General features: G+C 40.4%; 1 protein-coding gene across 1 annotated transcript in view; it reads right to left on the reverse strand.

Moving 5' to 3' along the window:
• The window catches only part of hs3st1l1 (heparan sulfate (glucosamine) 3-O-sulfotransferase 1-like1), a 30,969-nt gene extending 23,184 nt beyond the window's left edge, over positions 1-7,785 (reverse strand). The window contains exon 1 of the mRNA XM_081616428.1: positions 7,294-7,785. The gene's annotated coding sequence lies outside the window, so the exon portion shown is untranslated. The remainder of the gene's footprint in view (positions 1-7,293) is intronic.
• Positions 7,786-8,700: the final 915 nt, after the last annotated feature.

An 8,700-nucleotide genomic window follows, 5' to 3' on the forward strand; every position in this document is an offset into this window, starting at 1 on the left:
GATAACATGGAAAAGGAAAGAAGCGCAAGCTCCAGAATCAACACCTTGCAACCAGCACTGGCGTCACATGGCTTCTGGAGATTGAGTTTGGTACTAAGAGGGACAAAAGCTTCTTTCAATCAGCAATATAAAATACACGGCTGCATCTGTATGTAAGCCTCCAGGTCAGATGTGAGCTACAGTAGCATTGGGCCAAAGGTTTTCTGCGTTTTACAAATACTTTAGATCTGCTCAACAAACAAAAAAATCCACAAATTGGCAAAATTCTACTAATAATTTAGAGTTACATGACATTATCTGCAAATACTGAACCGCGTCTAGATAGTTAGAGGGCGGTTTGTATTCTCCAGACACATGGTGCCTTTTTATAACACAGTCATGTAACTATGCTGTAAATACAAAAAACACAATAAATTTGACTTTGCATCATATCCAACCCCTCAACAAAGCATCGCCATGCCGACCAATGATGGGGTTTACAGCCAGGAATGCTGTAGTTTGTGTGAGTGCAGCAGGTGTTTGCTAACTGCTGCTGCCACTAGTCTAGTGGAGACTGCAGCTCTGAAGAGGAGATTGTGGAAAGAGGCGGCGCCATGATGGAAAGCAACACTCCAGGTATGTTTCTGATGAGAGAATGAGTTTATAACATGATGTAAAGCTAAAAAAAAATCAATTTTGCTCCATGACTTCCCCCACTTTAAAAAGGAACTCAGAATATTTTAGATACTGAACTGTAGGTACGTCAGATGCTCGCCAATGGCTAAAAGAGCTAAGAGACGTTTCACCACACAATAAAGCCATTTATATAAAAATCTAAGCCTGCATATATAATCTTTACCTTTGGTAAATTTGAGAAAAATCTACAATAATTTCAAATTATTTCCCCCAATTCTTTTTTTTAAAGACGTATTAAACTGTATATATGAGAAAAATCATTAAGTAAATCATTAAAAGCCCAAAAATGAAAAAGACAGTCACACCCATGATGTGTGTACTTAAACTTCTGAACTGCAGAGTGTTTCTTTTTGTATACATGTTTCTTAATAAAGCCTATATGACAGACTATCAACAATAATGATGAACAGAGCTGGCATGGGCCCGTCTCATCTGCGGCAGGCGAGGAACAAAAGTAATGAATAAATAACTTTGCCCATCATCAAGTGGAATGATAAATCTACTTTATAACACAAGGCAATGATGGCTGCATCCAGCCTTTCTTCGCCCTCTTGATGAAAAAGTGGCTTGTGAGATCTATTCACTCGAAGGCCCTTGCGATCTCTCCCGTCTCCTCGTCCGCCCACTCCAGTCCTCCGTCCCTCCACTTCCAGAATGGCAGTAAATTAAGCAGAAAACAACCTGTTGTATGACGCCGTCATCAGACTCTTTGTGTCTTTAATAAGCCTTTCCCTAAAGGCTGAGCTCAGACACGGAGGCTTTTGATAATGAGGACACGGCAGCAGCAGCATGTCACACTCACACTGTATGCTACCTTTTTCCTACATTTTTGTTAGCCGTCACGCTGAATTATGACCGGTGATGTATGATGACGATCACATGGACAAATGTGGGACTTTGCACCGTCGATCGCTGCCTACTGCGCAGTCATGAATTATGGAATTTGGCACAAATATGCAAATCTGAGCATTAGCCTAGTTATACCCTGGTACTGTAAGTTGCAGTCACTTATCTATTATGCATGAACTAAAGGACGGGAGTGAAGAGGTCCTGGCAGCCAGCTTCACAGCCCTTTCTCAGCTGCTCATTTTCACATCATGAAAGGACATGTAAAGCAGGAAGGAAAAGCTAGCTCCAAAAATGCTAACTCTCTGTGGCTCTGTTCCTCTGAAGGCTTGGGGGAGTGCAAGCTTGCCTCCACACTCAATTGCCAAGCTACTTAAAATAACAATGGCTTCCATAGGATTTGGAAGCCTGGAAGATACGCAGGAAACACGCAGAAGTTGCTGATAATCCTCTAATTTCCTCCCACAGAGCTGATGTGAAAACGCTGGTCTGATCAGTAATCACTCCACCGGGGAGGCAGACAGAAGATCCAGTCAACAAGTAAAATAACCTCTGCATGACATTAATATCACAAAGCTGGGTGGGTGAGGGATTGTGCCTGGGCGACCTAATCACAGAGGTACATCCAAAACAAACAGACGTCACAACGGAGGAACTGCAAGGTGGAAAAACTCAGATCTGACATCATGCAAAAACAGAGAGCAGCGACGACTAAATTCAGAAGTTTAAAAGTGACCTAAGTGAATATTAGGAAGAATATCAACCGATTATCAAACACATGGCAGCAGACTGCTTCTATTTAAAACAAAATGTCACCACTCACACTGAACCTACAGGCTGTAGTACTTGTTCAAGTTACTGTGGATCTCTACTTATTAAAACAATGCTTTGTTAGCAGTGAAGTTAATAAAGACAAGAGCTTTTCTATTAATTTCAAAACATACAAACAACATTATGCCCGTTTCACACATATAATCTCAAAGCACAGCAGGATAAATGCACCAAAAAACAACAGACTGAAAACCAGAAGAAGGTGAATTATTCAGCTTGACAGACAATAACTTTTCATCAGCCAGAAAAGAAAACAAACATGCTAACAGCAACACTCTTCTGTGTGGACGTCGCTACAAAGTGAAGACTAAGTGAGTTTTACTGAGATGTTCTTTTAGAAGAAGCACAAAACCTGTTAAAAGGTATTTATAACAAAGTTTAAAGCCAAGTTTTGTGGGAACAAACTGATAATATAAGCATCAGATTTAGCTCAGATGTGTACCACAAAACAAACATTACATTAGGAAGCTAACATGGAGCCACATTAGCAGTGTTGTAGTCGTTTTGTGCTCTAAGCTGCACCTGGCTAACATCTGTTGTCCCGCAGATTGTTTACTTCAGTCTGTTTCATTATTCAGCTCATTCACAGTTTAGGACAAAAACGTTCTTAGCCCATTGTGATTAGATTTGTTGTTATGTGGGGAAGAGTTTAAGAACTGTAAGCGACACCTAATGAGAGCTCCTCTGGGAAACCCCATGCTGTTTCATTACCTAAGCATCTGCTGCTAATTGTGATAATCTTAAAATAAAGTCCCCATAAGAAAAATTACTTCTCTTCTGAACAGCTACAAAATGTCCGTCTTATTTCACATCACCAACATAATGTGTGTTGTTCTGACATTTTCCTCATCACTCCTGATTCGTCTCTGTATCAGTTCTTCTGTATTCTGCCTGTTATTCTCCTCTTTGCTGTTTTTATCACAGGAAGTCATTTTGTTGCCATGTTGATCTCTGGAGCTGCATCATCGTCGCTACGCTTAGCTGAATGTTTGTCTGCTGCTGCATCAGTGTCATATTTTCTTCTTACTTTCTGAAAAACGTCATCGTCTTGTCAACATTTTATGCTAAGCCTAAAAATACACTAAAAATAGAAAAGTGGTACACGATGGTGAGATGACTCCTCATCTGGAGGACCTCAAACTCCTGCCTGGCTAGTTTTGCTACGTATGCTAAGGTGACACATGTTTTTAACTTAGTGATGTACAGTTTTGTAAGGCACTGAAATTCAAGACATGCCCAAAAAAATCACCATTATTACTGCTACAGTCAAGGTGGATTTTTTTCTGTTGTTTGCAATCTACAGTTTCACCATTAGGTGTCACTAGTGGCCGTTTGTTGAAAGGAGGCATCGCCTGTCAAAGATAGTGCGATATTAAAGCTTAACATTAATTCAGCTGCAGATGTTGCTCAGATAGTCAGAGGTTTAACTCTGATAACTTTTTCCCCAACTTTTTATAGAAATAAAATATTACACTTTGTGCCAGATTTATAGAGACAAACAAATAATTAATGCAAATGTATTTATCTGACCCAGATAATTAACAAGCTTTTTACCTGCCTCTGCATTCGGGCACATATAATTTGCATTTCTATTTATTGCAGCTACATCTTAACGTTACCTCAGATTTGCAAATGTTACTGTGCACTTTTGACAGCATCTAAAGCTGGTTCCATAAAGGCATCTTAATCAGCCGCCACAATAAGGAAAAGAGAACAACTCTGGAATTCATTTGCATTTTTAACAAATCTCATGTATGCCCTAGCTAATAGTTTTCATCCTTTAATTCGGCAAACAGAAACTCATCAAATATTAATCCCATTCTCTTGTTAGTTTGGATTGCTTGTGATTAGGAGAACATGTGGAAAAGAAAATGCACTTTTGTTTTGTTTTTGTTTTCCTCCTCCCCTCGCCGCTCAAGTGGAGCCAACTGGATAAACTCCATCAAACACAAACCTAATAACGAGATATTGTACACAAGAAATGGCTTCTTCCCTCTCTTTTTCTGTCACTCCCATATGGAACTCTGCTCATACTGCTGTGTACACTGACCCGCCGTGTTTGTCCAGCCATACATCACAAAGACACCTCGAGGATTCCCGGGGGGATTTGGAAATCATCGCACATCTTCACTCCGCTGCCATCTTTACGGCCAGAATCAGAAACGCTGTCTTACTGTCAGTTTGTCATCTCTGGATCCCCAGATTAGCTTCAGGAAAAAATAAAAACTAATGAAAGTGGAGGTTTTTTTCTGGTTAAGAAGAGGAAACACTTCATCCATCCAATTTGATTAGTTTGGTATAAAAATAATGAGGATGAGTCTGCTGTCCTTTACTTTCATTAAACAAATCATTTTATTTCCTCTTACATAAGTCTTTTGTTTTATTAATTTATAAAACAGTTTTTCCATACGCTGCAGGTTGCATTTCAACATCAGGATGTGTAAAAAGCGTTAAAATTGTTTGATGTAATAGTATAATCTCACACTGAAAAGATTAATGGAATCAAACTTTAATTATTATTTTTGCTGCACAACATTTATTCACTGGTGATTTTTTTTTGTTTGTCTATTTTGCACAGAATCACAACTCAAACAATTATTTGGCATCAATATAGCGTCTAACGATGGTTATGGATAATTGGTGACACTTTGCTTCTTTCTGCTGCAGGTTTTTAAATTTCCCTCCTGCCCACTTTGACTGTGGAAAGTTTACTTTTGGTTCTCGTCCATCCTAGTGACCAGTGGTGGTAGTAAGAAAAAGATTCGGCTTTTTGGGTCAGAACGGTGAACCGTGGTGATGTTGGAGACATTATGCAGCTGGTTTCATGAAAGAACTGGTTTTCAACAAGCATCTCGGTTACTTTAACTGAACCATGCAATAATCTGACAGTTTTATTTTGTATTTTTGTGTTGGTGAAACTGCAAGGAAGCAGTTTAACTGCAAACATCGCAGCATTCAAACAAATACAGCCTTCACTGCAGGATTTGTAATGAAAACATCAGCTGTTAGCTCTGGTCTTTGACTCACTTTAACTCTGTGAGGATTTAAAGAAACAGGAGGACTGAGTTCATTACTCCAAGTCTAACTTTTCCTCATATTTGGACTAACTTGTGAGTCTCAAACTTGCCGTTCAACAACGAGGTGACAAATGGAGGATAGTTTAGGCAGTGAACTCGAGCTGCGCTGCCGTTTCAGAATCTATGACCAGTTTGAGATGCAAAGCATGCTGCACATCATGTGGAGACTCTCCTCGTTTCTGAGACCATCAACTTTCTACTGCCCAGAAGACAGAAATGTTCAGGGGTGCAGAGATGCTCTCATTCCTACGGTTGAACACCACAGTCAGTGAGTGATGACTTCAAAGCCTAAATGTCAAACTTTACTATATCGACTGATCTGGATGTATGCAAACATTTACCACTGGTGCCAGAGTCAGAGCTCACAACAGTGGGAAACACAAAGAATGGCGCTAAGCAAGCACAGAATCAGTTTGTGGAGGCATCCCTGGGGAAATGTTATATCTAAGAGGAACAGAAATTCATAAATTATTCATCTAAAAGTTCCTAGAGGCTTATCATCCTCAAAAAGTGAAGTATAAATTAAAATAGTGCTTCAGTTTCATTTTACTTAGTGGTTAATTAAAAGGCATCAATAATAGTGCCACTAGTGATTTTGGTTGAAACAGTTATTTCTATACATGTTGTTTTTTCCCCAGCCCAAATAAAAATATTTCGTTTAAAAAATATCATGTGTGTGAATAAGTTACAATACAATATTTTATTCTAGTTCATTTTAAGGGTTTTTACATCTTTTTAAGGGAGGCTTTAGACACTGTTAGTATATTTAACGGTATATTTTGTAGTGTATGCATCTTTCTGTGCATACACTCACAACAGGAGACTTTTATTCTGACAAATTTGCAATATAACTGCAAGTCAGTTTCATACAGATCAAAAGAAGCAGTGAATTACCATTTAGATTTAACATATCTCAGTGTAATGAGCTGTCTGAACCTATGAGGAGCTGCAAGAACATCATCAACCCACTTCTTCCTCTGGAGGATTGTTGTGCAGCTTCAGCTTGAACAGCTACAAAAAGGTTCAACCTATTTTAAATACAAACCAATTAAAAACGACTCTTAGCTGCAGGACAGGATCAGGCTGGTGCTGATAAACAGCACCTTATGTTTCATTTAAATTTCATTACACAACTTTTTCCAGTCAAATACCAACTAATGCCTTTGAGAAATTGAGCGAGCTGAAGGCACCGGCTCGAATAAAGCCAACACCCACATGCTCATAATCAAAGGTGAATTGTTGCACAGCCTGTGGCAATTTGCATCCAGTGGAAATTCACTTGGCTTGGTCTGACATCAGATACAGGAGATGTGATGCTGTGAAGGGTAGGCAGTGTGTGCAGGGCCACATTTCCACCAAGAGCTGGAGAGTGGTAATTATCATCAGCTGCTCTTGTCTGATTGAGTCTACCCTGCAACTACAGCATGAGATTAGTCACTTTTCATACTTGCAGCAGGGTTCAGGGTTGGATCAAGAACTTTGCCTCATCTTTAAATGCCGTAACTTCACGCATTCCAGGGAAAACTTTTAAAGAAACGAGTTTGTGCCACACTGGAAGGGGGATAATCCTGCAGAACAATGTGCTCCTCGGAGCTTCTGGAGCTAATTTATTGAATGTAGCATTTTAATTAGCTTGATCAATACTCTATTACAGAAGGTTTAAACGTGAACTGTAGAGAGAAGACAAAGCGCTCAACTGAGTGACGGACGAGCTCAGACACAACAGACGCAGCTCAGCCCAAAGCGGATAACTGGATTTTTATTCCTGCACATTAAATGTTAAATTATCTTTGAGTCAAACGCTGCACGAAAGCATCGCTCAGTCTCTTTTCACACAGATAAAGTAGAATAAAACATTGGTTACCTCTTCCGGCGGGTTCGGTGCTGATCTGGGATGCTCTCAGGAGCGGAGGATGTAGATGATGCTGAACCCCGGAGCGCGCTCCTGCGTCCCGCCGCTCCCCGCACAACAAACGCGTCCGTCCCTTCCCACGGCCACTGTCATCACTGAGTCGGTTCGGAAGCGAGCAGACTACCAGCTGCCAGAACGAAGCGCTTGTTCATTCACAGCAGGTGACTCGGCTCCGTCTCCGAGGCTGGCTGCGTTCAGGAGGAGCGCCGTGGCCACGCCACTGCCTCAGCGCTGCGTGGCAGACAGGAGGGGAGCGGGGAGGAGCCGTTTCCCGTCTGACGGTCAGGGCGAGGTGCTCCCCCTCACTGATGCGCTGCTGTGCGCCTCGGCAGAACCGGTTCTGCTCAGCTTGTCTTTCATATTTCCTGAAGTGGTTTGTGCGACTTGGTCTGGCTCTGTTGACATTTTGTTCTCTGATCTTATAATGTATACATTACGGTACCTGTATGGAGCTGATTGTATGTTTATATAATAATAATAATAAAAATAAAAAATAAAAAAAATAAAGTTTGTGCGGCTTGTTTGAAGGTTCTGTTTTTGGTTTTTATGTGCATCGCGACCCACCAACGAGTCCAAACTGTTTACACCGCCATGCAATGTGTGATTAATTCAAAAAGTACATCTAAAATCCTGTAGGTTCATATTTATGGCTGGTGAACACATTCGGTTTCTCAGACAACGTGAGCGCACAGAAGCATTCAGCTTCTATGCACCATAGATCTGGAACAAACGTCCGGAAAATGGCGAAACACTGAGATCCTTTAAATCTAGACTAAAATCCCACCTGGTCAGAGTAGCTTTTGTAATGAAACACTGACCAACATTTTGATGCGTAAATGACGACACGTGGAAAAATGTAAAGCACTTTAAACTGGCGTGTTGCTGAAATGTGACACACAAATCAAATTTGATTGATTGATAAAGTCATTTTAAACTTTCATTCGTTAAGAAGACTGGAAACTTTATATTTCCCCTGCAGATCATTGTTTTTAGCACTTTTCCAAAGTTTGGGTTTGGCTATTAAGAGATTCTGTAGATTAGAAAAACATTTAAAAAGTTTATTTCTGTTGATTTTGATGACTGGCTTTGAGCACGTGAAAATCTAAAAGTTCAGTTCTTCAGCAGCGAAAGTAACAGAACCATGTCTACTGAAAAATGTATTTATTTACTAATCAGTATATGCTTTTGTTTGGGGCTCCTTTAGCATGACCTTGTGGCTCTGGTGAGGTCAGACTGCCCCGGGCAGCTGAAGCTACTATCCAGTAGCTTCCCACCATCAGCGTGTGAATGACTGAAGCACTTTGGGGTCCTATGGATGCGATAAAAATGCTCCAGGTCAAAACTGATTCATATACATTA

Source organism: Poecilia reticulata, chromosome 15 (assembly GCF_904066995.2).
Source record: "Poecilia reticulata chromosome 15, P_reticulata-male-v2, whole genome shotgun sequence".
In the NCBI taxonomy this organism is placed as follows: domain Eukaryota; kingdom Metazoa; phylum Chordata; class Actinopteri; order Cyprinodontiformes; family Poeciliidae; genus Poecilia; species Poecilia reticulata.